The sequence below is a fragment of the Aedes albopictus genome, chromosome 2 (assembly GCF_035046485.1).
Source record: "Aedes albopictus strain Foshan chromosome 2, AalbF5, whole genome shotgun sequence".
Classification (NCBI taxonomy): Eukaryota; Metazoa; Arthropoda; class Insecta; order Diptera; family Culicidae; genus Aedes; species Aedes albopictus.
Genome location: NC_085137.1, coordinates 126,398,555 through 126,425,489, shown reverse-complemented (window position 1 = coordinate 126,425,489; position 26,935 = coordinate 126,398,555). Strand labels below are relative to the sequence as shown.

Genomic DNA, 26,935 nt, shown 5'->3' with positions numbered 1-26,935 from the left:
ATCTCGCATTGGTGTATAAACTTAATCGCATAAAAGTAAAAATAAACCTGTTAAAATGTTCATAGAAACTCGCATAAGCTAAAATCGTTAACGTTGGCATATTGCGATGTGATTCGTGATAACAATGCTAGAGGTGCTCTTGGAGTGCCAAAAAGCTTCAAGAAAGTGAGCTGTCATCATTATGGTGACAAATCAAGCTACAAACTCATCATTTTTGTTTTGTTGACCTGATAAATACCAATGGGTTTTGCTAGCAATAGAGTGGTAGTTATAACTGTGCGGGAAATCACGCTTCGTCATATTGAGCTGATAAGAATTGTTTTTTTTTTCGAGTTTTATAAAGTCGCATAAGATGCCATATAACGTCGTAATAGTGCACACCGTGCATCGTATAAGATATCGCTTCAAGTCATATAGCGTTATTATTTTTCCGTCAATGCACGTATAGCGGCTCCACTTTTGTACGCATAAAGCACTTTTACTGCATCTTAAGCGATGTAACTTTTTTTTTTTTTTTTTTTTTTTTTTTTTTTTTTTTTTTTTTTTACCGCATAAAAGTACGTATAACATGAACATAAACTTCATTATACGTGCAAATTGGTTGTCTGGGTATGGTCCTCCGGAAAGTAGGGGGTTGGTGTCAGGCCCTACGAGCCAGCCGTAAAAACTATTGTAACGGAAAATGAGCAACAGAATAATACAAACCGATTAATACCAACAGCAACGAACCCAGCGAACAAAAAGGACTTGCGATTGGAAACTCGGTACGTGGAACTGCCGATCTCTCAATTTCATTGGGAGCACCCGCATACTCGTCGATCCACTGAAGGACCGCGCTACCCCCATTCGCACAACAGTCCCATGTGAATAAGAAACCCAGCAAACATGGGACTGTTATGCGAATAGAGGCAGCGCGGGTTTGGCATCGTAGCACTGCAGGAGATGTGTTGGACAGGATCGATGGTGCGAACGTTTAGAGGTAATCATACCATCTACCAGAGCTGCGGCAACACACGCGAGCTGTCAACAGCTTTCATCGTGATGGTGATATGCAGAGGCGCGTGATCGGTTGGTGGCCGTTCGACGAAAGAGTGTGCAGGTTGAGGATCAAGGGCCGATTCTTCAACTTCAGCATAATAAACGTGCACAGCCCACACTCCGGAAGTACTGATGCCGACAAGGACACATTTTACGCGCAGCTCGAACGCGAGTAGGGGATTCTGGGGTAATACGCACCACTTAAGGAAGATGCGTCCAAATGCATATAAAAAGGCAATAATTTATTGGTTTAATGCGGTGATTCCCAAAGTGGGCGAAATCGCCCCCTAGGGGGCGAAAATCAGGTCGAAGGGGGCGAAAATTTAAAAACTCAAAATTGGGGGGCGAAAATACTAAAAAAGGGGGCGATTTTTTTAATAATTGAGGAATATTTTAAGTTTTGAAATGTATTGTATTGAATGTCAACTGAATCATTAAAACTCCCTAACATTCCAAGATTTTTTGTTTCTAGGATTCTTGGAAAAAGTGTCTGTTTCGAAATCGATTGAATGAACAGAATTTTCGATGTTTATGTGGACTTTTTGGCAAAATTCTAAGAAAAATAGACGATTGCTACACGAATTTCCGAAAGAATTTCTAGTGATTCTGGAGATCTAATCAATAAGAAACTCCTATGGCAAAAATCCTGATTAATTTCTGTAAAAGTTATGAAAGGAACAGGATTTATTTTTACTTGATAAAAAAGTTTTTTTTTTATTTATATGCGGTTTGAAGTTTAAGATTAGTCTTAGAACACTTTTTGGATGAAAGTCGTCACACAATGTTTAGAAATATTTCAGAGAAGCTACCCGAAGGAATTCCATTTCATTTCATTTTAAATAACTGAGCAAAGCTGACTAATTTAAAAAATACACCAATACGTTTTTGAGTTGTACTTTTTGCATAAAATATATTCTTGTAATTGAGAAGCCCAGAATCAAAGGGGTGTAAGTGACCATTATATTGATTTTGAGCTGAGCATATCATAAAACTCATCAGATTTCAAGCTTTCAGGAACTTTTTTGAGATTGTTTCTACGATGCTTGGTAAAACTACAATAAATCAGAGAAAACTGGGTTGATTTCGAAACTCCATACAAATGATGAAAAATTGATCAACAGCTTTAAATCTCATTTACACGAAAGTGTATTATTGACATTTACACCCCTTTGCTTCTACCCCCTCAATTGTTTTTTTTTTCAATTTCCCACCAGTCTAATTTGAGTACTTGTGACCAAACATCTCGTGTGTTGATGAACCCCCTTTTAGAACACTGGTAAAACATCTGGTTGAGGCTAACGAGCGTTAGTTTTTACATGCACGCAATAAAATCCGTTCCGATATACGTAAACTCTCAGTCACGGCAACGGGAACAAACGGGAACTATGCATAGCAACGATAACAACAATAATAAATGTACACCGTGAACTAGATATCACGGTTTCTAGAACGCCCATATTGACGGCTGGAACTAGTTCCAGTTCACGGTGTATATTTGCTTGTTCTCATATTTGCATTTGTTTGTTCACGTTTATCAGAACGGATTTTTTCGCGTGTGCAATAATAGTTTTTTTTTTCTCAAATGCAGACAATCAATGCATTTGGAAAAGAACTCAATGAAAATGAGAGCGATTCTAATTGAGATACATTAATTACCAATTTGTCACAGTAGCGTCAAAAAGTGGGCTTTTAAAGGCTTCCGCTTGGCAAATTTTCAGCCTTTTATCATGGAAAAATAAATCTCACTTAGGGGGACGAAAATGTTTTTCGCAAGCTCCAAGGGGGCGAAACCTCCTTAAAGTTTGGGAAACACTGGTTTAATGCATGCATTCATTGCATATACTTTCATTCTAAGAGAAACCAAACAAAATTTCAGCCTTAATACAGTTCAGCTCTTGAAAATAACGTTTTTTGTAAAGACTTACATTACGGCTTCGTATGTTTATGCGGGGCAGTATGCACCCTTGCTCGGGGTAAAATGCACTACAACAATGGGGCAGGATGCACTCAAACAAAGGGGCAAGACGCACCACAACATTGAGGCAAGATGCACCGTCAAGTTTAGAAATCTTTTTACTTATTCGACAAAATGCATGTTTTATAAGGTTTTAAGACAAACAATAGCTCAATTTTGTTTGCGATTACTTACAGAGCACTCATAGATATGATTACAGCTTGTTTTCTATAGGTGCGTTTTGCCCCAACAAATGGAGTGCATATTGCCCCAATCAATAGCAAAAAATAAAATAGTTTAAAACCTATAATTTACGTAGATTACTGTTTAAGTTATTTTTCAACAGCATTAGATGTTTGGTCGATTTTCATCATCAAATCATTCGACAAACGATCGGGAAAATTACATCAGAATCGTGCTTTTCAATTTTATTCATTTTTCTCACTAATTACTTAACGCAGAAATGTAAAATTTTCCAGATGCTCATTTATTAAGACGTTCTATTAGACCAATAAGGTTTCAAAGCTCTAAAACCGATAATCAATGAAAAGCAAAGGGGGTGCGTTTTGCCTCGACAGTGCGTATTACCCCAGATGCCCCTACAACCGCTGCCCAAGCCACGACGTCAAGATCATCATAGGAGATTTTGACGCTCAGGTAGGCCAGGAGGAGGAATTCAGACCGACGATTGGTAAGTTCAGCGCCCTCCAGCAGACGAACGAAAACGGCCTACCACTCATTGATTTCGTCGCCTCCAAAAATATGGCCATACGTATCACCTTTTCCCAACACAGCCTCCCTTATCGTTACACCTAGAGATCACCACAGCAGACGGTATCTCAAATCGACCACGTTCTGATTGACGGACGGTACTTCTCCCACATTATCGACGTCAGGACCTATCGTGGCGCCAACATCGACTCCGACCACTATCTGGTGATGGTCAAACTGCGCCCAGAACTCTCCGTCATCAACAATGTACGGTACCGGTGACCGCCACGGTACAATCTAGAGTGACTGAAACAACCAGATGTCGCCTCAGCATACGCGCAGAATCTCGAGTCCGCGATGCCAGACGAGGGCGAGCTCAATGAGGCCCCTCTAGAGGACTGCTGGAGTACGGTGAAAGCAGCCATAAACGACGCAGCCGAGAGCACCATTGGGTACGTGGAACGGAATCGACGGAACGAATGGTTCGACGAAGAGTGCAGAACGGTTTTGGAGGAGAAGAACGCAGCGAGGGCGGTAATGCTGCGGCAAGGGACCCGACAGAACGTGGAACGTTACAAACAGAAGCGGAAACAGCAGACCCGCCTTTTTCGGGAGAAAATGCGCCGTCTGGAAGAAGCGGAGTGCGAAGAAATGGAACTGTTGTGCCGTTCCCAAGAAACACGAAAGTTCTTTCAGAAGCTCAACGCATCCCGCAACGGCATCGTGCCGCGAGCCGAAATATGCAGGGATAAGGACGGAGGCCTCTTGACGGACGGACGCGAGGTGAATGAAAGGTGGAAGCAGCACTTCGATCAGCACCCGACGACGCCAGTGCAGCGGAGGACGGAAATGAAACAACTCCCACGCTGAGGGAAGTTAAGGATGACATTCACCAGCTCAAAACCAACAAAGCAGCTGGTAAGGATGGTATCGCAGCTGAACTCATCAAGATGGGCCCAGAAAAGTTGGCCACCTGTCTGCACCGGTTGATAGTCAGGATCTGGGAACCCGAACAGCTACCGGAGGAGTGGAAGGAAGGGGTTCATTTCATTTAATTAGTTAACATCAAATTCATGATAATACTGAATCAACAATTTGCCGCCATAATACTCGATTTGCAGCTGCAGCTCTCCAACGTCGGTCACGCCCAACACTCGCCAGATCACGCTCCACCTGGTCCGCCCATCGTGCTCTCTGCGCTCCACGCCTTCTTGTACCAACCGGATGGTTAGCAATCACCAACTTTGCAGGGTTGTTGTCCGGCATTCTTGCAACATGCCCTGCCCATCGTATCCTTCCGGCTTTGGCCACTTTCTGGATGCTGGGTTCGCCGTAAAGTGCAGCGAGCTCGTGGTTCATCCTTCTCCGCCACACACCGTTCTCCTGTACGCCGCCGAAGATCGTCCTTAGCACCCGTCGCTCGAAAACTCCGAGTGCTTGCAGGTCCTCCTCGAGCATCGTCCATGTCTCGTGTCCGTAGAGAACCACCGGTCTTATTAACGTCTTGTACATGGTACATTTGATGCGGGGGTGAATCTTTTTTGACCGCAGTTTCTTCTGGAGCCCAAAGTAGGCACGACTTCCACTGATGATGCGCTTTCGTATTTCACGGCTTACGTTATTGTCAGCCGTCAGCAAGGAACCGAGGTAGACGAATTCTTCTACCACCTCGAAAGTATCCCCGTCTATCGTAACATTGCTGCCAAGGCTTGTCCTGCCTCGCTCAGTCCCACCTACCAGCATGCACTTTGTCTTAGCCGCATTCACCACCAGTCCGACCTTTGCTGCTTCACGTTTCAGGCGGGTGTACTGTTCTGCCACCGTTCCAAATGTTCTAGCAATAATATCCATGTCATCCGCAAAACAGACAAATTGGCTGGATTTCGTGAAGATCGTACCCCGGCTGTTGAGCCCGGCTCGTCGCATAACACCTTCCAGGGCGATGTTGAATAGTAGGCAGGAAAGTCCATCACCTTGTCGTAGTCCCCGTCGAGATTCAAATGAACTGGATAGTTCACCCGAAATCCTTACGCTGTTCTGCACACCGTCCATCGTTGCTCTTATTAGTCTAGTCAGCTTCCCGGGAAAGCTGTTCTCGTCCATAATTTTCCATAGCTCTGTGCGGTCGATACTGTCGTATGCCGCTTTGAAGTCGATGAACAGGTGATGCGTTGGGACCTGGTATTCACGGCATTTCTGGAGGATTTGCCGTACGGTAAAGATCTGGTCCGTTGTCGACCGGCCGTCAATGAAACCGGCTTGGTAACTTCCCACGAACTCATTTACTTTAGGTGAAAGACGACGGAAGATGATCTGGGATAGCACTTTGTAGGCGGCATTCAAAATGGTGATCGCTCGAAAGTTCTCACACATTAACTTGTCGCCTTTCTTGTGGATGGGACAGAGTATCCCTTCCTTCCACTCCTCCGGTAGCTGTTCGGTTTCCCAGATCTTGACAACTAACTGGTGCAGACAGGTGGCCAACTTTTCCGGGCCCATCTTGATGAGTTCTGCTGCGATGCCGTCCTTACCAGCCGCTTTGTTGTTTTTGAGCTGGTGGATGGCCTCCTTAACTTCCCTCAGTGTGGGAGTTGGTTCGTTCCCGTCCTCTGCTGCACCAACATAGTCATTTCCTCCACTGCCTTGCTCCTCCGTGCCTACATTCTCTTCGCCGTTCAGGTGCTCGTTGAAGTGCTGCTTTCATCTTTCGATCACCTCACGTTTGTCCGTCAGAAGGCTCCCGTCCTTATCCCTGCAGATTTCGGCTTGCGGCACGTAGCCTTTGCGGGATGCGTTGAGCTTCTGGTAGAACTTGCGTGTTTCCTGTGAACGGCACAGCAGTTCCATTTCCTCGCAATCCGCTTCTTCCAGGCGGCGCTTTTTCTCCCGGAAGAGACGGGTCTGCTGCTTCCGCTTCTGTCTGTATCGCTCCACATTCTGTCGGGTTCCATGCTGCAGCATTACCGCCCGCGCTGCATCCTTCTCCTCCAGAACCGCTCTGCACTCCTCGTCGAACCAATCGTTTCGTCGACTCCGTTCTACGTACCCGATAGTGCTCTCGGCGGCGTTGTTGATGGCTGCTTTGATTGTACTCCAGCAGTCTTCTAGAGGGGCCACGTCGAGCACACCCTCGTCCGGCAACGTTGCCTCGAGATTCTGCGCGTATGCGGTGGTGACATTCGGTTGCTTCAGTCGCTCTAGATCGTACCGGGGCGGCCGCCGGTAATGTACGTTGTTAATAACGGAGAGTTTTGGGCGCAGTTTAACCATCACCAGGTAGTGATCAGAGTCGATATTAGCGCCACGATAGGTCCTGACGTCGATAATGTCGGAGAAGTGCCGTCCATCAATCAGAACGTGGTCGATTTGCGATTCCGTTTGTTGTGATGATCTCCAGGTGTAACGATACGGGAGGCTGTGCTGGAAGAAAGTGCTACGAATGGCCATGTTCTTGGAGGCGGCGAAATCGATGAGGCGTAGGCCATTTTCGTTCGTCAGCTGGTGGGCGCTGAACTTTCCAATCGTCGGTCTGAATTCCTCCTCCTGGCCTACCTGAGCGTTTAGATCTCCTATGATGATCTTGACGTCGTGGTTTGGGCAGCGGTCGTACTCGCGTTCGAGCTGCGCGTAAAATGCGTCTTTGTCATCATCAGTGCTTCCGGAGTGAGGGCTGTGCACGTTTATTATGCTAATGTTGAAGAATCGGCCCTTGATCCTCAACCTGCACATTCTTTCGTCGATCGGCCACCAACCGATCACGCGCCTCTGCATATCGCCCATCACTATAGAAGCTGTTCCCAGCTCACGTGTGTTGCCGCAACTCTGGTAGATGGTATGATTACCTCTAAACGTTCGCACCATGGATCCTGTCCAACACACCTCCTGCAGCGCTACGATGCCGAACCCGCGGTCCTTCAGTAGATCGGCGAGTATGCGGGTGCTCCCGATGAAGTTGAGAGATCTGCAGTTCCACGTACCGAGCTTCCAATCGCAAGTCCCTTTTCGTCGCTGTGGTCGTCGCCATTGGTATCGGTTCGCATTCTTCTCTTGTTGATTTTCCGGTGCTAGTCTTTTTTACGGCTGGCTCGCAGGGCCTGACACCAACCCACTAACCCAGGGAGCTGGGCTTACCTTCCCGGAAGCTACGGGTTCTGCATTGGCATTTCCTCCAACTACAGTGCTAAATAGCTAGGCTCGAGCGCCAGTCTTCGCCGGGGGTGGTGTTTTTAATGGGCGACCAGGAGATGAAGGAAGGAAGGGGTAATCTGCCCTATTCAAAAGAAAGGCGACTATTTGGAATGTGAGAACTTCAGGGCGATCACTATTTTGAATGGTGGCTACAATATGCTATCCCAGATCATCTTCCGTCGTCTGTCACCTAAAACGAATGAGTTCGTGGGAACTGATCAACCCGGCTTCATCGACGGCCGATCGAAAACGGCCAGATCTTCACCGTACGGCAAATCCTCCAGAAATGCCGTGAGTACCAGGTCCCAACGCATCACCTGTTCATCGACTTCAAGGCGGCATACGACAGTATCGACCGCGCAGATTCATAGAGAATCATGCACGAAATCAGCTTTCCTGGGAAGCTGACTAGACTGATTAAAGCAACGATGGACGGTGTGCAAAACTGCGTAAGGGTTTCGGGTGAACTATCCTGTTCATTCGAATCTCGTCGGGGATTGCGACAAGGTGATGGACTCTCATGCCTACTTTTCAACATCGCTCTGGAAGGTGTAATGCGACGAGCCGGGCTCAACAGCCGGGGAACGATTTTCACAAAATCCTGACAATTTGTGTGCTTTGCGGACGATATAGACATTATCACCAGAACATTTGGAACGGTGGCAGAGCTGTACACTCGCCTGAAACACGAGGCAGCAAAGGTCGGACTGGTGGTGAATGCCTCAAAAACAAAGTACATGCTGGTAGGCGGAACCGAACACGACCGGACCCATCTGGGTAGTAATGTTACGATAGACGGGGATACTTGCGAGATGGTGGAGGAATTCGTTTACCTCGGATCCTTACTGACGGCTGACAACAACGTGAGTCGTGAAATTCAGAGGCGCATCATCAGCGGAATTCGGGCTTATTGTGGGCTCCAGAAGAAACTGTGGTCGAAAAAGATTCACCTACGCACTAAATGCACCATATACAAAACGCTAACAAGACCGGTGGTCCTCTACGGGCACGAGACATGGACACGAGGAGGATCTGCAAGCACTCGGAGTTTTCGAGAGACGCGTGCTGAAGACGATCTTCGGCGGTGTGCAGGAGGACGGTGTGTGGCGGAGAAGGATAATCACGAGCTCGCTGCACTTTACGGCGAACCCAGCATCCAGAAGGTGGCCAACGCCGTAAGGATACGGTGGGCAGGGCATGTTGCAAGAATGCCAGACAACAACCCCGCAAAGCGGGTGTTTGCTACTGATGTATTTGACACAAGAAGGTGTGGAGCGCAGAGAGCACAATGGGCGGATCAGGTGGAACGTGACCTGGCGAGCATTGGGCGCGACAGAGGATGGAGAACGGCAGCCGCAAACCGAGTATTGTGGCGAACTATTGTTGATTATGTCTTGTCTTAAATGTAATGCTGAGCAAATAAATGTATGTATGTATGTCGTAGACTTCATAAGATAAACTCAAAGACAGTTTGGATGACCTAACACAACTGAAAAGACATCCTTCATCAGTTTTTGATATTTTTTTTCTGGAGCATTGCAAATATAGAAATAGGAAAAAAACAATGTTTAATAACGCTTGGAAAAAAGGGTTGAACTACACAACACATTGAGCCAAGCCCCATCAATTTTCCCATGAAAATTCACGCACCATATCAGTCCCATCGAAATAAAACAATAATCCACGGTCGTGCAATTACCACATTAAATTGTCCATTTCGTTTCATCAACACCATCGACACCGAAAGGGGCTTGATCTTCGAATCGCCATAAATATACTTTTCCAGCCGACCTGCTTGCTCCATGTTCGATAAGAGGGGCTTCATTACTGGCTGGCGTAACGAATTCCTGAGAAGGTCAATAAAATCTGAAATGCATCCATGCTACCCTACCACTACCGATGATGGGTGCCGATTGAAATTAAGAGTCAATTTTGGCATGGCTCATTTGTTCCCCATGGCGATGAGCACATATGGTGCCGGAGACCACTCTGCGTTACAGATTCTGTAAATTCACTTTCTAACGTGTGTTGATATATTTTCAGCAGGTTTTTCACAGCCAGCGCAGCGCGGCGCGGCGTGCATCGGCTCCAACTAGCTGCGGTCCATTTACCATCCCATCAACGGCCAATCACACGTAGAAACACGAATGGGATAAGAGGCGGCCTCACGGCATGCAAGCCAGCAGCACCTCGCGCTCGAGCCCAGCCAGCAGATGCCAGGCAGCGAGCGTCCGGCGAGGAATTTTCTCCAATTCTGCTGCCAATAAAACCAGATTTTGTAAGAGTTAAACAAAAAGCGAATGGAGGATACTCTCGGAGGTAGCCCAACAGTGGGCCATTTAAGTCGCAACATAACTGGGTGCTGTAAAATATATTGCTACAAGTTGGGGCTCATTGGTGGACGCGTCGGTACCCCAGGCTTGGACCCCTCATTGGTACACGAGAGACATGGGTGCGAGAGTGCGTGCATGGTCAACGTAAACAATCATCGTCGTACATATCATCGCTCTATGCTGCTGCGGCTGCGGCTGTTACTGGGTGGTATGTAAAGAAAGTGAACATCTCATTCGATGCAACGTGATGTGATGTGCGAGTAGGTTTCATATAGATTAATGGTAAGTGGTGGCTGGCTGGATAGTCCGCTCGTTGATCATGCAAAGCACATAGTTGCAATCGATGCGCGAGAAGTGCATGCACGAGATGAGCCAAGATTGGAATTTTGGTTGGCAAACTCAATTCACTTTCTCGAAAACTTGCTTTCAGTAGCCAGTACATAGTCAGATAACGAAGCATTTTTCGATGAAGGTATCATTAGGATAAGCAAAGATAACCGTTCAAAACTTAGTTGTTGAGATGGACTAGAACAATCGAAATTGCACAGAGACCAATTCCATCTGTTTTTTTCCCGTAGTTCCCCCAGGAATTTATTCCAGGCTTCCTCAGGAAATTCATTTCAGTATTCCACCATTGACACCTCTTGAGCTTTCGTCATTTATTTTTACCGGATTTCCTCTCAAGATTTCTATAGGGATTCTATCAGGGATTCTACCGGGGATTCCCTTAGAGATTTATCCCGGGACTGCTTCCGATTTTCCATCCAGGGGTTTCTCTCAGGACTCCTTTCTATCAGGTATTACAAATTTCTCCTGGATATTTTCAGAGATTCTTTCAAAGATATCTTCCGGTTTTTTTTTATCTATTGTTTTCACATAGAAATCATATGAGAAGTCAATATATTCTGAATGGTTTCTCTGATTACTTTAGGAATTTCTCTTGAGTTTTGGTCAAGGATTCCTCCAGGGATTTCTTCAGAGATTCTTTCTGAGAATTCTTCATTGATTTCTCCTGAGATTCTTTTGTGGGCTAATTTCAGCTTTGTTCCCGGGATTCCTGAGCAGGAAAAAGCTGTGCAATACCAAATTCAGCTACGCAACATACAATACCTACAACCTAAATGAGGTAAGAGCCCTGCATAAGAGGTAAAATAGCAGAAATAATAACTTAGGTGTTTCGAACAAATATTTCCGGGGTCCATTAATTGATAATTATCAGGTTTAGCTTAAGAGTTTTTCCTAAAATTCATTTAAATATTTACTCCAGGACTCTTTTTGAAATTCAGTTAGCATTTCTTTCCGGGATTCATTCATTGATTCCTCCCGGGATTCTAATACAGATTTCTTCCGGGATTCTTTCACGGATTGCTCCCGGGACAGCTTCACCATTCTTCCTGGGATTTCTTCCGGACATCCTTCCAGGGATCCTTCTAGGATTCCTTCAGCAAATCGTCCTTCCAAAACTAAATTATTCAAAAAATCAACCAATTCATCCTGAACCCTACAGGAATTTCCCTCATAGATCCTTAATTCATTCTCCTCGGGTTTCCTTTAGGAATTTATCCCAGGATTCCTCCCCGGAATCTTTCAATTATTACATAGATAGATTTTTTAGAACTTGCATCAGCGGTTTATCCCGGGCACCCTTCAAAAATTCCTTCAGAAATTTCTCCCAGAACTCCTTCATTATGTACTCGTGGGGTTTTTAAAATAACTCTTCTCGAGATTCCTTAAGGAATTATTCTACCAGGAATTCCTACAGGATATTTACTTGTCTTTATTTAAGAGTGATAAGATTAAAATAAGAATTAAGATTTCCTGAAGAATCTCTGGAGATACTCCTGGAAGATTTTCCCTGAGGGATTTTTGGAGGAGTTCCTGGAGAAATTTCTGTAAAAGTTACTGGAGAGCTTCCTGGAGGAATTCCTGGAGGAGTTGCTGAAGGAATCACTGTAGGAATTTCTAAAAATTCCAGAAGGATTCTTTAGAGGAATTCTTGACGGAATATCTAAAGGAATCCCCAAAAGGAATCCCTGGAGGAATTCTCGGAGGTATTCCTGGAGAATTTTTTGTAGGAATTTTTTGACGAATTTCTGTAAGAATTCCAAGTGGAACTTCTGTAGGAATCCTTGAAGAAATTTTTGAAGAAATTTTTGAAGAAATTCCTGGAGAGTTTTCTGGAGGAATTCCTGGATAGATTTCTGAAGAAATTACTGGAGAGATTCCCGGAGGAATTCCTGGAGGAGTTGCTGAAGGAATCACTGTAGGAATTTCTGAAGGAACCCTTGAATGATTTCCTAGAGAAATCCCTGGAGGAATCCCAGAAGGATTCCTAAGAGGAATTCTTGACGGAATATCTAGAGAAATCCCTAAAGGAATCCCTGAAGGAATTCTCGGAGGAATTCCCCGAGGTATTCCTAGAGAAATTCCCGGAGGTATTCTTGGGCAAATTTTACGACGAATTTCTGTAGAAATTTCAAGTGGAATTCCTTAAGAAATTTTTCCAGATATTCCTTAAGAAATACTTCCACAGATTCCTTCAGATATTCCTCCAAAGGATTAATTGAGGAATTCTTCCAGGAATTCGTTCAGGATTTCCATCAGGAGTTCCTCCAGAGATTCCTCCATGATTTCTTACAGGGTTTCCTCCAGGGATTTCTCCAGCATTCCTGCATAAATTTCTAAAGGGATTCCTAAAAAAATTCCTCCTAGGAATCCCTCCAGAGATCCTTCCAGGAATGCGTCCAATGGTTCCTATAAAAATTCCTTCAAGGGTTTCTTGAGCAATTGCTTCTGGATCTCTCCAGAAATTTCTTCCGGAATTTTTCTAGGAACCCCTCCAAAAATTTCGTAAGGAATTCTTCCGAACAATTTTTCCAGGAATTCCTCCGGGGATTCCTCCAGGAATCCCTTTGAAAATTCCTCCAGAGATTCCTCTAGAAATTCCTCCAGAGATTTCTCTATTAATTTCACCGGGAATTCCTGTAGGGATTCCTCCGTGAATTTTTTTCAAGGATTCCTTCGGCAATTTCTTCAGGAATTCCTCCCAAGATTCCTCCAGAAATTCCTTTCGGAATTCCTCCAGAGATTCCTCAAGTAATTCCAACATTGATTTTTCCAGGAATATCTACAGAAATTTTCTCAAGAATTCCAACAAAAATTCATCGAAAAATTCCTTCAGAAATTTTCCCAGGAAAACCTCCGGAAATTCCTCCAGTAATACCTCCAAAAGTTCCTCCAGGAATACCTCCGGGAATTTCTCCAGGAATACTTCCGGGAATTCCTCCTTAAATTTATCGAGGGATTCCCTTACAAATTCTTCCAGGGATTCATTCAGGAGTTCCTCCAGAGATTCGTTTAAGAGTTCCTCTTGAAATTCCATCAAAAACTCCTCCAGGGATTCCTCTAGAAAGTCGTCCAAGGACTTCTTTAGAAATTCATCCAGTGATTCCTTCTGAAATTACTCCAGGAAATTCTCCAGGAACTCCAGCAAGAATTCCTCCGGGAATTCCTCCAGAATTTTCTCAGGAGAAATCTTCTTGGAATTCCTCCAAGAATATCTCCAAAGATTCCTCCAGGGAGTCCTCCAGTAATTCCTCCGGAGATTTCTCTTGCAATTCCTACGAAAATTCCTCCTTAGATTCCTCTAAGAACTTCTCCAGGGATTCCTCCGGGAGGGCTCTTGGAGGAATTCCCTGAGGAACTCCTGGTGGAATTCTCGGAGGAATTCCTGGAAAAATTCCAGGAGGAATTCGTGGAAGCATTTCTGGAGAAATTCCCGTAGGTATTCCTGGAGGAATGTCTTGGGGAATTCCTGGAAGAATTTCCTGTGGAGGCATTTCTGGAGAAATTCCCGTAGGTATTCCTGGAGGGATTTCCTGTGGAATTCATGGAGGAGTTCTCTGGAGAACTCCTGGAGGAATTCCCGGAGGTATTCCTGAAGGAATTTCGTGTGGAATTCCTGGAGGAAATTATTGTTGAATTCCTGGAGGAATTTCCTGTTTAATTCCTGGAGGAATTTCCTGCGGAATACGTGGCAGAATTTCCTGCGGAATTCTTGGAGGAATTTCCTGCGGAATCCATGGAGGATTCCCTGAAGAACTCCTGGAGGAATTCCAGAACGAACTCCTGGAGGAATTCTCGGAGGAACTCCTGGAGGAATTCCTTAAAAATTTCCTGGCGGAATTCTCAGAGGAATTACTGGAGGAATTCCCGGATGAGAATCTGGAAGAATTCCCGGTGGAATTATTCCAAGAATTCCCGATGGAATTCCTGGAAATTTCCCGGAAGAATTCCTGGAAGAATTTCTGGAGGAAGTCCCGGAGAAAATCCTGAAAGAATTCATGGAGGAATTTCTGGAAGAATTCCCGGTGGAATTCCTGGAAGAATTCCCGATAGAATTCCTGGAAAAACTCCCGGAGGAATTCTTGGAAGAATTTACGGAGAAATTCATGGAAGAATTCCCGGAGGAATTTCTGGAGGAATTTGCAGAGGTATTCCTGGAGGAATTCTTGGAGGAACTCCTGGAGGAATTCCTGGTAGAATTCCCGGAGGAATTTCTGGAAGACTGCCCGGAGGAATTCCTAGAGGGATTTTCGGTGGCATTCCTGGAAGAATTCCCGATGGAATTCCTGGAAGAACTCCCGGAGGAATTCCTGGAAGAATTCCCGGTGGAATTCATAAAGGAATTTCTGGAGGAATTCGCAGAGGTATTCCTAGAGGAATTTCGCAAGTGGAATTCCTGGTGGAATTCCTGAAAGAATTCCCTATGGAATTCCTGGAAGATTTCCTGGAAGAATTACCGGTGGAATTCCTGGAAGAATTCACGGAGGAATTCATGGAGGAATTTCTGGAGGAATTCGCGGAGTTATTCCTGGAGGAATTCTCGGAGGGACTCCTGGAGGAATTCATGGTAGAATTCCTGGAGGAATTTCCGGAGGAATTCCTGGAGGAATTCTCGGAAAAAGTCCTGAAGGAATTCCCGCAGGAATTCCAGGAGGAATTTCGCATGTGGATTTCCTGCTGGAATTCCTAGTGGATTTCCTGGAAGAATTCCCGATGGAATTCCTGGAAGATTTCCTGGAGGAATTCCTGGAGGAATTCCTGGAAGAATTCCCGGTGGAATTCCTGGAAGAATTCACGGAGAAATTCATGGAGGAATTTCTGGAGGAATTCCCGGATGAATTCCTGGAAGAATTCCCGGTGGAATTCCTGGAAAAATTCACGAAGGAATTCCTGGAGGAATTCCCTAAGTAATTCCTGGTAGAATTCCCGGAGGTATTCCTGGAGGAATTTCGCAAGTGGAATTTCTAGTGGAATTCCTAGTAGAATTCCCGATGGAATTCCTGGAAGATTTCCTGGAGAAATGCCTGGAAGAATTCCCGGTGTAATTCCTGGAAGAATTCCCGATGAAATTCCTGGAAGAACTCCCGGAGGAATTCCTGGAAGAATTCCCGGTGGAACTCCTGGAAGAATCCACGGAGGAATTCCTGGAGGAATTTTGCAGGTGGAATTCCTGGAAGAATTACCGATGGAATTCCTGGAGGATTTCCTGGAAGAATTCTCGGTGGAATTCCTGGAAGAATTCACGGAGGAATTCCCGGAGGAATTCCTGAAAGAATTGCCGGAGAAATTTCTGGAAGAATTCCCGGTTGAATTCCTGGAAGAATCTCCCATGGAATTCCTGGAAGAACTCCCGGAGAAATTGCTGGAAAAATTCCCGGTGGAATTCCTGGAAGAATTTACGGAGGAATTCATGGAGGTATTTCTGGAGAAGATCATGGAGGAATTTCCGCAGGAATTCGCGGAAGTATTCCTGGAGGAATTCTTGGAGGAACTCCTGGAGGAATTCCTGGTAAAATTCCCGGAGGAATTCCTAGAAGGAGGAATTCATGGAGGAATTTCAGGATGAATTCATGGAGGAATTTCTGGAGGAATTCGCGGAGGAATTCCTGGAGGAATTCTCAGAGGAACTCCTGGAGGAATTCTCTAAGGAATTCCTGGTAGAATTCCCGGAGATATTCCTGGAGGAATTTCGCAAGTGGAATTCCTGGTGGAATTCTTGAAAGAATTCTCGATGGAATGCCTGGAAGATTTCCTGGAGGAATTCCTGGAAGAATTCCCGGAGGAATTCCTGGAAGAATCCACGGAGGAATTTCCGGAGGTATTCCTGGAGGAATTTTGCAGGTGGAATTCCTGGAAGAATTACCGATGGAATTCCTGGAGGATTTCCTGGAAGAATTCTCGGTGGAATTCCTGGAAGAATTCACGGAGGAATTCCTGGAAGAATTGCCGGAGAAATTTCTGGAAGAATTCCCGGTTGAATTCCTGGAAGAATCTCCCATGGAATTCCTGGAAGAACTCCCGGAGAAATTGCTGGAAAAATTCCCGGTGGAATTCCTGGAAGAATTTACGGAGGAATTCATGGAGGTATTTCTGGAGGAGATCATGGAGGAATTTCTGCAGGAATTCCCGGAAGTATTCCTGGAGGAATTCTTGGAGGAACTCCTGGAGGAATTCCTGGTAAAATTCCCGGAGGAATTCCTAGAAGGATTCCCAGAGGAATTCCTGGAAGAATTCCCGATGGAATTCCTGGAAGAACTCCCGGAGGAATTCCTGAAAGAATTTCCGGTGGAATTCCTGGAGGAATTTACGGAGGAATTCATGGAGGAATTTCTGGAGGAATTCCTGGACGTATTCCTGGAGGAATTCTCGGAGGAAGTCCTGGAGGAATTCTCGGAGGAAGTCCTGGAGGAATTCTCTAAGGAATTCCTGGTAGATTTCCCGGAGGTATTCCTGGAGGTATTCCGCAAGTGGAATTCCTAGAAGAAATTCTGATGAATGCCTGAAAGATTTCCTGGAGGAATTCCTGGAAGAATTTCCGGAGGAATTCATGGAGGAATTTCTGGATGAATTCATGGAGGAATTTCTGGAGAAAGTCGCGGAGGTATTCCTGGAGGAAATCTCGGAGGAAATCCTGGAGGAATTCCTGGAAGAACTCCCGGAGGAGTTCCTGGACGAATTCACGGAGGAATTCATGGAGGAATTTCTGGAGGAAGTCCTGGAGGAATTCCCTAAGGATTCGCAAGTGGAATTTCTGGTGGAATTCCTGGAAGAATTCCCGATAGAATGCCTAGAAGAATTTCTGGAGGAATTCCTGGAAGAATTTCTGGAGGAATTCATGGAGGAATTTCAGGATGAATTCATGGAGGAATTTCTGGAGGAATTCGCGGAGGAATTCCTGGAGGAATTCTCAGAGGAACTCCTGGAGGAATTCTCTAAGGAATTCCTGGAAGAATTCCCGGTGGAACTCCTGGAGGAATTTCGCAAGTGGAATTCCTGGTGGAATTCTTGAAAGAATTCTCGATGGAATGCCTGGAAGATTTCTTGGAGGAATTCCTGGAAGAATTCCCGGAGGAATTCCTGGAAGAATCCACGAAGGAATTCATGGAGGAATTTCCGGAGGTATTCCTGGAGGAATTTTGCAGGTGGAATTCCTGGAAGAATTACCGATGGAATCCCTGGAGGATTTCCTGGAAGAATTCTCGGTGGAATTCCTGGAAGAATTCACAGAGGAATTCCCGGAGAAATTCCTGAAAGAATTGCCGGAGAAATTTCTGGATGAATTCCCGGTGGAATTCCTGGAAGAATTTACGGAGGAATTCATGGAGGTATTTCTGGAGGAGATCATGGAGGAATTTCTGCAGGAATTCGCGGAAGTATTTCTGGAGGAATTCTTGGAGGAACTCCTGGAGGAATTCCTGGTAAAATTCCCGGAGGAATTCCTAGAAGGATTACCAGAGGAATTCTTGGAAGAATTCCCGGAGGAATTCCTGGAAGAATTCCCGATGGAATTCCTGGAAGAACTACCGGAGGAATTCCTGGAAGAATTTCCGGTGGAATTCCTGGAGGAATTTACGGAGGAATTCATGGAGGAATTTCTGGAGGAATTCCTGGACGTATTCCTGGAGGAATTCTCGGAGGAAGTCCTGGAGGAATTCTCTAAGGAATTCCTGGTAGATTTCCCGGAGGTATTCCTGGAGGAATTTCGCAAGTGGAATTCCTAGAAGAAATTCTGATGAATGCCTGGAAGATTTCCTGGAGGAATTCCTGGAAGAATTTCCGGAGGAATTCATGGAGGAATTTCTGGAGAAATCCTGGAAAGATGCCTGGAAGAATTGCTGGAGGAAAAGTGGAAGAAAGTGAGTGGTTTTAAAATGAACAAAAATTTTAGTACTTATTTGGTAAATTATCCTACAGCTCTGATGGTTAATTCCTAGGCGAATATAACAACAATTGGCACATTCTCGAGTCATTACACGCGAGTTTGTTGTTTAATTTTCTACTGAAAGTAGCAAGGTTGTCTAGGAAAAAGTTCTCCTCGTGAAATAAACGTTCATAGCGTAAGTCCGCTCATTCTGGGTTTCTGGGACTGTATTAAAATTGTGTTAAATTTTCGTAAGGTGTTCAATAAAATCGTCGCATCATGTAGATTATTGATACATACGACGATCGATACACATGATGAGAAGCCAAGACTCATCAACCATACTTGCTGATTCATTGCACTGCCTTGACAGCAATGCAACGCATTATCCCCAGTGAGTGACAGTCATTCAGAGCTGCATTTCTGATTGACGAGTCGCATTTTTGAGTTATTGCATATGTGGATTATGAGCCCATAACAGAAATGAAAACCAAACATCATTAGCGATCGATTCAACCCCTTTCGGGTTAAGCAACCCGCGCTCGCTCGCCCAGTTGCAGAATGCACTTGCTCCAACCGCGCGGAGAGAGTGCATGTTATCTGCCCGCGCAGAGAGTCCCATTTCTCCGGTTCGAGTTGCAATGCATCACATCAGTCAGTGCCAGTAGTGGTGGAGCATCTTTCTCTCTCGCAAAGAGATGACACGCGCGCGCGCCCGCGGGGTGCAACGGAAAGAAAGCCAACCACGCGGCAGCAGCATCGGAGCAATCAGCCACCGTCGACGTCGTCAGTTAAACTTGAACTTCGAAAGCGCACGGGTTGTTAGGACCTCTCCGTCGTCGTCGATCTAGAGGATTTGAGTATAGACCGAGTAGACTTTGTTCGCGCTGCGACGACAGTCAGGGCAGCCAGCGATCAGTCAGAGAGTTAGTGGTGGGCTTTCTTCGCGGAGTAAGTCGCGTAAGTCACGCTTCGATTGAGGCGTCGTCACTACAGTAGGTAGTCGATAGTTTTACCCACTCTTGGGGAGTCGTCGTCGCAGAAGTGGCTAATGGACGATCGCGGTGAAATGGACGGATGATGATCGTCGTAGTCGTCGTCGTGTACAATACATATGCTCGTCGTTCGCATCGAAAGGAGGTGGAACAAATGGCTTAGCATAGTTTTTTTTCTGTACACACACGGCGTACTGCGGCGGTGCCTACTCTGCATGCTCTCGAGTTTCGATTCAGTTTTTATAAGTTATTAAGCGGTCTCGAAGAAAGCAGGTACAACCTGCTACCCGGTGCGGTCGGTGCTGCTGCAACTAGTTTTGCCTATACAACGTGTTTATGTTTTTTTTCTCCATTCCTGCACTTGATCACAGTTGAGAGTAGTTCGAAAAGTGCGCGATTTTCCCCGCAAAACGTCGACGACGCGTTTCTTCATCGGAAAGTGTGTGTTTATGTCAGTAGAGTGCTGAGCGCTGGGCCTTGGAAATCTTTGCTTTCAGCTTTCTTGTTTTCCGATCGAACTTGATTTCTCGCGGGCGCAAGCGCGCGCGATCTGCTCCAGTCAGTGATTTAATTAGTTCAGACAGATCGTTGATCGCTGGTTGTTGGATCGTTCAACGAGCGGGCGCTTTCAGGCAAGCCGATTGAAATTTTCAATTTTTGTGGACTGAGAGACGTTTTTTGGCGGTGTGTGCCTTCAAGCGGCTCATTTTCGGGAGTTGCCGCTAAATTTGAAACCACAGATGTGTGAAGAAGTGCCGTTGGTTTTTTGTTATTTCCATGAACAAGACAAATGTGAACCATGTGAAGCGTGTGTGTGTCTGGTGGTGCCATATCGAAACAACTGTTAATTTGTGATAAATGATTGTTGGAAACGCCACGACAGACACAAGGAGTACACGAGTGCATGAAGTGAAGAAGAGAGAGAGACCCAGAGACGAACAGCGGTACTTAACCGTCCGGAAAATGACCGCGTTGAGGAGCCTTCCCCGTGATTTCCACAACATGTGATAGCTGAACGTTCAACGAATCTGGGAAACCCAAATCTCGGCAAACGAAAATTGTGCAGAAAAGTTGCGAGTGGCAGGCTACGGAATGCGATCGTAGAAAAACTAGAATGCGCCAGAAGAAAGTGAAAAGTGATCCGAGAAGAAAGAAGATGTTTTGCACTGGAGTACATAAGTTTCTCTAAACATCAGAGAGATTTCTAATAAAAAAATTATGTTGAACTAAATCATAAATATGGAAGTTTAGTAAATGAAATAGAATATGGTCAGTGAATATGTAGTGACATATAGTGTCCTGAAATTATACGATCAAAAGTGCTCATTTTTGAAGGTAGATGCACTGGATCAGCGGATTTCTTTCGTTTGCAAACGAAAGACTCAACTTGTGTAAGTGACTGTTGAGGACCAGAATATAGTTCATCAAAAATTGCATTAGTGATAAGCGTACAAAGTAGAGGTTGTTGGGCATCTTATTGGTTTTTCGAATGAGTGTTATCAGTTTCGTACCTTTTAATTCCGCCCTATGTGGCTTATCCTTTGACAGATACGCGTATTTCGAATACCTTTTGTAATCATCCTCAGTGTCAGTTATCCAGTTATTCAGATTACAAGTGGTAGTCGAAATACGCGTATCTGTCAAAGGATAAGCAACATAGGGCGGAATTAAAAGGTACGAAACTGATTACACTCATTCGAAGAGGGTATTCTGCTTAGAGGGTTCGAAAAGTCGGTACAAGATCTTATTGGTGATTAAACTCTATTTAATCCAGAAGTAGGGGAAAATTCAGGCGTAGTTGGAACCTTACAAACCAAAGAAAATTTTGCTGGAAAACAGCAATACAAACTTATAGCTTCCAGCAACTTTGACTACAAATGAGCAAAATTATGCTGAAATTCAACAACATTTTGCTAAAAATTCAGCAATTCCTATTGCTGTTTTTTGTTTGCTGAAAGCATTCACTTTAAATGCGAAACTGGATGCATTTCCTCATTTTTTGGTTTTTGATTATTTTAATTTATTAAATAACGGCGCGAAATTTTCAAAATCGGTTTCTATACACACTTGAAGTAAGGATCAAGGTATCTTCTGATTTTTTTCCTAGTGTAATTTTTTTTTTTTTTTTCCAAAAACCATTTTTTTACAAATTTTGTTTAAAAGTGGTTTCTGTAAAACGACAAACAATTCTACCAGAGAAAAACAGGTGATACCTTGATTCTTTCTTTTAATGTATATGATATATGATTTTGAAAATTTTGCTTCGTTATTTAATAAAAAAAAAAAACAAAAACCAAAATATGAGAAAATGCATGCAGTTTCGCCTTTAATACTAATTTCGGTAATTTTTCGACAAACTAAGAGCAGTGGAATTACAAAGATCGTTCAGCACAAATGGACTGTTTACAGTTTTTTACACGTTTTTGAGCCACAGTAGAATCGATTACCGAAACATTCGAAGTAGTCATAGTGTTCTACACACTTAGATACTGATGTTCCAGCTCACTGGATTCAGCAATTTTCGCATCCTTTTACTGAGTTCTCCACAGCAGATTTAACTCTGTACACTCGATATTCGATGCTTACCGTCTATCAGTAACTTTTGACAATTAATTTGCTAAACTCGTTAATTCATTTCAGCAAAAAGGACAACCGAGCATAACGAGTTGAGGTCTTTTGTTGAGACCTCTGTAAAATGATGAAAAACCAGTCTTAGTGTGTGATTTCGTCAAACAAAACAGAAAACCAGCTTCACACTTTAAAACCTTCAGCCTCTGTTTCAATTGGAAAGTTTCCTTTTCTTTCCCCTTGAATTCTTAAAAAAAATCTTCGAACATTCTTTCGAGTATTCCATTATAAATTGCAAGAAGTATGACATTCTTGCATGAATACATTCTTTACTAATTTCTCCAAAAAATCTTCAAAGTGGATCCTACACGAGCAAAAAACGTCACTATTAGTACTGTTTTGTCGAAATTTTCATCAAACCCACGACTCAATCGAAAGATCTTTCAAAAACACGTTGAACATAGTATGAGTTTGACGAAAATTCCGACAAAAACTACCTACTGATATTAATGAAGTGTGGATGTTCGTGTGGGGTTCGCTTAAGGAATGGATCATTAAAATAACTGAAAAGGTCACTATGAAATGAACAAATATGTGTTTGGCATATTTCGACAGCTATCATATGTGGTGGCTCCTTTTTTTTTTTTTTTTTTTATTTTGATGCAATTGCCTGAAAAGTTCGCTTCTATGATCTGTTCCTTGAACATTTTCCTTAGGCTTTCCTCCAGCAATTTTATCAGGAATTTTTCTAGAAGTTCCTGAAGAAAGCCCTATAGTAGTTTCATTAGAAGTTCTGCCAAGAGTTTCTGTTGTATTTTCAGGATTTCTCTCATGATTGTTTAATATTTTCAAGGGTTTCTGAAGGAATTCCTCCAATAATTGTTCATGGAGGTACAGTCCCGTAAACGGGTGTTAAATTGAAATAACAGGTCGAAATCGATCAGACGTTTTTCAACTAGATTAGGCATATTTTAAATAATTTCCTTACAATTATCGTATCGTACAGGATTTCAACAGCACGATACTGGCAATGAAAATATTTAAAATATACTTATTCTACTGGAAAACGGCTGATTAATTCGGACTCGAGGATCAATTTGATCCCGGTTTACGGCACTGGACAGCATATTGTGCGCACTGGCTGATTTGCTTACAAAGTTGCTTTTCCGAAAACCCCTATTCAGGGGAAAACAAAATAAAAATATGAACAAATATCAAAAAAAATAGTTATTAAATATTTCGTAAACGAACTGTTTTGAGTAAACAGTTCTTTTTTTTTAACTTTTTATTCAGGGATTTTCTGCCGTAGGTAGGTTCATCCCTGAAGTAGTTTATTAAAAAAATGTATTTCGTTAGTCTGATTAACAAGATCATTTAGGTCTAAATGTGAAGATTCGAAATAATTTCATAATTGGGTTTTTAAATTTAAAAATGTATTGATTTTTTGATTTTACACAAAAGAGCACTTCTGACCCACTTTGACTTTTTTTTTCAGATTTTTAGAGCTTCATTTTGCTACCTAAAATCAATTTCAAAAAGATTTTTTCAAGTCACCCTTTTGACAGCTGGGCTACTGCTTGACAGCTCCGCCCAGTACAAAATGCGATGAGGGGTGATTCGACAAATCGCTATCATACAAACTTCAAACTGATTTTTAAATAGGTTCCCGGGCACCAAAATTCATGAAAATTTGGATTTCGGCTCAGCTTGGCATGCAGATTCAGAACATGAAATTATCTTAACACCGCTAAAGAAACCGTTTAAAATTTCGTATTTTTTTTTTGCGAGATTTGCAATAATTTTCAAAGTTTTGCGTAGAGTAATCTATTTTTTTAACAAGTTTAAATTCAAGTTATTAACAGTGTCCAATTAAATGTTGTAGTAAATATATTCACTAGAAGTTCAGACTCAGAGCTCCAAACTTGGGTATTTTGTATAAAAATTGGCCAGTGCATACTTTATACTGCCCAGTACAGTACTGTAGAAATTCCTCCAACAGCTGCCCTAGAAATTGTTCCACGAATTGCTACCAAAGTTTCTGCAAGAATGTAAAAAAAATCTTACAGAATAAACTTCGAAAATCTTCCAATAAATAATGCATGACTGTGTCCAGAGCTTCCTGCAGATTTTCCTCCAGCTATTCCTTAAGAAATTTCTGCAATTCTTACTGGAGATTTTTTAAGGAGTTTCTTGTGGAATTTGTCTTGAAGTCCCTTGGGAAATTTCCTAAGGAGTTCACTTAGGAGCTTTTTTATGAGTTTCTTCAGGAGCTTTTACGATAATCTCTCCAGACATTCCTTCAAAAAAAAAAAATCTGTAGGAATTTTTCTAAAAAAAATGTTTTAGGAGCTCCTTTGAGATGCTCTAGGAGACTCCTCTATGGTTTTGCTTAGCGATGTTTCTGATAGTTACTTAAAATCCTCCAGCCTCCAAAAGTTTCTACAGATGGATTACTGCAGAAGTTTCCTTGAACATACTCACAGGATTAACGTCAAAAATTACTCCAATAAATAATTCATTAATGGCATCAGAAGTTCCTGCAGATATTCCTCCAGGTATTTCATTAGAAAATTCTGCAAGAATTCCATTAGGAATGCTTACTGCCCAAGTAACATTTTTGAGTCACATAGACTTGAAGAGGTTTTTAGAACTATGTATCATAAAACCAAAATAAAAAGTTAAATATTTTTTAACGGTTCTCAAAACATCTTCAAGACTTGGATGGAGGTTTGTCAGGGGTTCCTTCTGGTGCTCATATGGAAGTCCCTTGGGAAATTTCATGAGAAGATCACTCAGGATTTCGAAGAGGATATTTTTCAGGAGTTTTTTTGGTTTGTTTTAGAACTTTTTGCGATTATCTCTTCCGAAATTTCTTCAAAAATATCTGTAAGGGTTTGAGGGATTCACTAGAAATTTATCTAGGATTTTTTCAGTAATTTTCCTAAGTTTTCCTAAAAAATCCTCTGGCCGTTTATCAGGAATTTCTTCTATGAGTTATTTTGTAAATTTCTCAAGGTGTTCTTACAGGGTATCCAAGAAAATTCATTGTTTTTTTAAATCCATTTTATGCTTCTCATTTGAATCTGAATCTAATGGTAAATTTTAAGAAAAAACTCCTGGAAAAATTGGTTGAAGAATTTTTGGAACACTTAAAATGAGAAATATTGCTGAATATTTTTTAACGGAAACTAAAAAATTCTTAGAGGAATATCTCATGTTAAAAGATTATATCTGTTAAATTCGAAAAACTTTAAGTGTATTTCATGAAGGCTTAAGTTTCTTTGATAATAGTGAAAATATCTAGATTCTGTATTTTTGGGTATTATCATCCTTCGAATAGCAGCCCTCTCAGGAAAATACTTTTTTGGGATTCACTACAATATTTTCATGTGGAATTCACGCTGCAATATTCTATAGTATGTGTATTTTTTACAAATTTTTCAAAATATGTACAATGTGTTGAATATACTAAAGAATCCACATTTGAAACACTTTTGTAGAACATTTTATTTTCTTTAAAATAATTTAGAGTCTATGCAGGGCTGATTTTAGAAAACATTATTATTTTGTTTTTTATTTTTATTTTTGTGTATTTTAACGTTTGCTTATTCTACACTCAACAATATTTTTAATTGAAATCACAAGGAATGCAATTTTACATATTTTTTTTTGTCAGTTTCTGATTATGTCAATACTTTTGTATTTATCTATGGACAAGTATTGTTTTTTTTACTATGGCGTTTATATTGATCGTTAAAATTTTCCTAAAACAAAATCCACTGAAATATTTCGTGTTCTTTTAAAATCATTGAAGCATTATCATACAATTCATAAGCACATATTTTTATAATTTCTTTCAATATCAATTATTACTTAGGACTGTGTCCGATACGTTTCGTCTTCGACTTATCTGTACAGAGCAGTGCTACTTGCACCGCTAAGCAGACATAATGTCTGGCAGAGCCCAGTACTCACTTAGTATTTTCTTAGCTCAAGTAGGCTAGGCTCTGCTAGACATTAAGTCTACTTAGCGGTGCAAGTAGCACTGCTCTGTACTGATGAGTCGAAGACGAAACGTATCGGACACAGTCCTTAGTGAAATTGGTTATGTGCACTTGGCACATTTGGTTTAACCATTTTCTATTCACCATCAATTATCAATTCACACAAATTAAAAAAAAAAAATGAATGCACGATTTTTAATTGTTTAATTTTGGAAAGGTTCAAGCTATCAGAGTTTGACATATTTTCTTAAAAGTTGAAATTGATTCCGGGTCATTTGTCCAAATGCCATTTGGCCGAACGCCAGCCAAACGGAAAGAGGAATGATGAACTTAAGTGATCGTGCCACTGTTGAGGTCAAAATACATATCTGTCATAGGATGCAAATAAATAGTCAAAGGTAAACGTAACAGTGCTTAACTCGTTTTTTCTAGGTATGGTTGTTTTGTTAAGAGAACAATTTTTGCACCCTTCCATTACGAATATCTTTCTAGTTTTTTAATAAATTTATTTTTTGATCATTTGCAAAAAAAAAAAAATGAAAATTTCAAACAATTTAATGTGATTGATCCTGCAATTGTGAATTTTAATGATAGCCCTGGTGAACATTGGAATTCAAAAAAAATCAAGAATTTCATTTTGTAAATCTTAGAAAAAAAATTGGAAAGACACTAAATTTCCAAAATAGGAAAATTTTAACATTCCAATTATAGTTTGTTGATTCTTCTTGGGATTGGCTAGAAACTGCTAGTAAAAATACCTTTCCTTGCCGGAATTCATTGCAATCATGCCAAAATTCTTAGAAAGATTACTGAAAAAAGCCCCAAAATATCTAGCGGAGTGTCATGAGTATTTTTGAGTTATTAGGGGATGATTTTTGAAAAAAATATTTGTTTATTTTTATTTGCAATTTTGTTGAATTTTTTTTTAAAGAATTTCA

The 26,935-nt window shown here is 42.3% G+C and overlaps 1 protein-coding gene across 7 annotated transcripts in view; it reads left to right on the top strand.

Moving 5' to 3' along the window:
* Window positions 1-18,893: 18,893 nt before the first annotated feature.
* The window catches only part of LOC109420024 (mucin-2-like), a 196,616-nt gene continuing 188,574 nt past the window's right edge, over window positions 18,894-26,935 (top strand). Inside the window, exon 1 of one of the 7 annotated variants that reach the window (XM_062850366.1) lies at window positions 18,894-19,381. The gene's annotated coding sequence lies outside the window, so the exon portion shown is untranslated. The other 6 variants (XM_062850363.1, XM_062850362.1, XM_062850365.1 and 3 more) reach the window with 6 other exon arrangements.